Here is a 3059-nt window from a genome sequence, read left to right on the forward strand (position 1 = left end):
AAGCAAGTCAACTTCACGGCAGCATTCCAGAAACCATGCCTTCACCAGTGTCAGATGTACATGTTAATGTTACCTGCAAAAGGGCTCATCTTACTTAAATGTAGAAGGACCGCTGCCATTCTGCCAACCCCCCCCCCCCCAGTCCCTACAGAGGTCCTTCCACAATACAGGTGAGGTTCCAAGTTTGATCATCGAAATCAATCTATTTCGGAAGAAATAAAGCACTTAAAAGGACAAATAACTCAATATGCCTCAAGGTGCCATTTATGTATTCATTTGCATCAATTTAAATGATTTGTATTTGTTTCTGTTGATAAGCCTTAATTTTGCTCAAGTTAATGATAAATCTTCCATACATTATCTTTGTACCCAACCAATTCAAAGGAATAAAACCAAAACGATTAGTAATGAAAAATGGAGGCATTAACACAACCTTTTGCTTGAAGTATTAAGATTTTTAAACTATTTAAAGAAAGTTTGTACTTCCTAAAAGGAAACCGTGATCTGAATGAATGCCCTAATGAAAAACAACTGTAAGATGTGCAGCGGCACTGGGGTGGCAGGGTGAGGGTGATCTTCGCAGCACCCCAGCTTTCTTGATGAGAAGGTCGGAGGTACACTGGTTTGTATTATTGCGACATCCAAGAAATGCTCTAGCTTGCTTTTCCTTCTGCAAGGGCTTTATTTGTCAAATAGTATTATGCTTGACCTCCAAATTTGGCTGACAATTTACTGATGATATTCATAATCTTAGGGTTACTCTGGTATTTTGACATATTTGCTGGGTTCTTGGCCACATCCTGGAATGCCACCAGAACTTCTGGATCCTGCATGGCAGCAAGAACCTCTGGATCACTAAGAATCTCATTGAACCCAGGCATTCCTGCCATTCCAGCCATACCCGCTCCCATTCCAGGCATTCCTCCAGGAAAATTACCAGACATCCCCCCAGGAAAGCCACCCGGAAAGGAGTCATGTTGCGCTCCTGATTGTCGTCTAGCTTCTTCCTCCCTCTGGGCTCGTTCACGTTCTTCCAGGGCTTTCTTAACTCTTTCTATTCTTTCTTTGATCTCTCGCTCTTCACGTTTTCGCTCATACTTTCTCCGATGTTCTGCAATTTTCTGGGCCCTCGGCTGAACTTCTTTCAGCATTCCACTAGCGTCTTCATCATAGTCCAGTTTGCAAGCAAGGGCAAGGTCATGAGCAGCTTCTTCCCAATGGCCCAAAAGTCTGTGTGCCTTCCCTCTCCATTTGTAAGGCTGAGCTGAATCGGGATTAATTTCAATGGCTCTGTCACACTCTCGGATGGCAGCATTTGGCTTCTGTAATTTGACGAAGACACTGGCTCTCTTCGCATAAAGAATGGCCAGGCGAGGATTCAGTTTGATGGCATCAGTAAATAGATCAATAGCTTTCTGTAGTTCACCATCATTTAGGGCATCAATGGCAGCCACTTTCTTGTCATTTGCCTGATCCATCATCTCTTCAGTTATCTCTACAGCTTCATCTCCCATTTCTTGAGGGGCATCTGTATCTGGTTCAATCACACCTTCATTGTCAATTTCTAAGTCACTCTCCTCACTCGATGGTTCATCTGCCTTTATGTTTTCCTCTGTCTTCGTATTATCTGTTGTTTCTTCCTTGATGTTTTCTTCTGATTTGGCTTTATGAGTAGCAGGTGGTATCTTACCACCCATGCTCTCCACCCACTCCCTCAGGAAGCGCATCTCCTCGGTGTGCAGAACGCTTGGGTCCTGCTTACACATTTTCACGAAGGCCCGCAGCTCGCTCACTTTGCGGGGGTCCATGGTCGGCAGGCGGAGGGGAGCGGAGGGCGCGGCTCAGGAGGCTGTGGCCTGATTCCAGGTCCCGGAGCTGGATCAACGTGACCAGTTAAGTTACTTTTAAAAAGAGTTGTAGATACATCATCACAATCCATTCTAGTGCTCCATCCTCTCTCCTGAATTCATTATTTGACCCCCAGTTCCCCTAACTCTCCCACCCTTCATTCCCATAAACCATTGCTTCAGTTATTGTCTGTATGCATCCACTTCTTCTGTGCTTCTTAAGCTAGGAAACCTGGCAGAATCAATAAAAAGTCGAATAAAAATGAAAGAGAAAGGAAAAAATAATATAAAGATAAAAATACAAATACGAGTAAGAAAGAAAATACCACCAGAAATATTTAAAACCCCAGAGAGAAAATTTATGTCATGGAACAAGCAAGAATTATTTAAACCTAGGGCAAGTTCTGTTTGGGTCACAAGAGAGGTCATCTGTCTAGGTATCATATTATACAGTATTTCCATCTCCCATAATTAAATTTACAAAAACTCTGTCTGATAGCCAAGCTGCCGTCACCCTTCGACTATGGCCAGAGGCTTAATCTGACTGGATACTCTGCAGATGGATTTTGGGCTCCCACTGTCTTCCACAGCCTTCTGTACATTGTGTGTTCACAATTTAAGCTCTGATATTTTCCCAGCATACTTTGATTTTTATTATTTGTCATCTTTGATCACATAGGCCAGTGTGCACCTTTTGATGCGGACCTAGTTAATACCTTACATAGATGGCTGCTTGCTTGAAGACAAGCCTTTAAGACCCCATGAACTATTCTAATTGGTAGCCGGGCACCATCTGTTTTTTCCATCACACTTTTTCTGTGAGGTTGTAAATCTTTATGTAAGCAGATTGTCTCATCTTTCTCCTGTGGAGAGTCTGGTGGGTTCAAACCATCAGTCTTTCCACTCTCTACCCAAGACTTAACCCACTGTGCCCCTGGGGGATCCTGAAGGAGAAAGACAGCATGCAGAAAGTGACTACGGCTTGAGATCATTATTTCTGCATGCAGAAGGTCATGATCTGCTAGAGAAGGTCAGAGAAAGGTCAGGGACCTGCATGCAGAAGGTCATGATCTGCTAGAGAAGGTCAGAGAAACACTGCTCTGGATACCTGTGCATGCCAATTGAAACGAAAAGTTAGGGACCCATCAGCAGAATGGCCTTCTTTTCTGCCTGTTCCACAGAGTCACTTAGAATTCTAGGCTCACTCATCTG

At 43.6% G+C, this 3059-nt stretch overlaps 1 pseudogene; it reads right to left on the reverse strand.

Moving 5' to 3' along the window:
• Positions 1 to 613: 613 nt before the first annotated feature.
• LOC142424901 (hsc70-interacting protein pseudogene) lies at positions 614 to 1885 on the reverse strand (annotated as a pseudogene).
• Positions 1886 to 3059: the final 1174 nt, after the last annotated feature.

This window comes from Tenrec ecaudatus, chromosome 13 (genome assembly GCF_050624435.1).
Source record: "Tenrec ecaudatus isolate mTenEca1 chromosome 13, mTenEca1.hap1, whole genome shotgun sequence".
Lineage (NCBI taxonomy): Eukaryota > Metazoa > Chordata > Mammalia > Afrosoricida > Tenrecidae > Tenrec > Tenrec ecaudatus.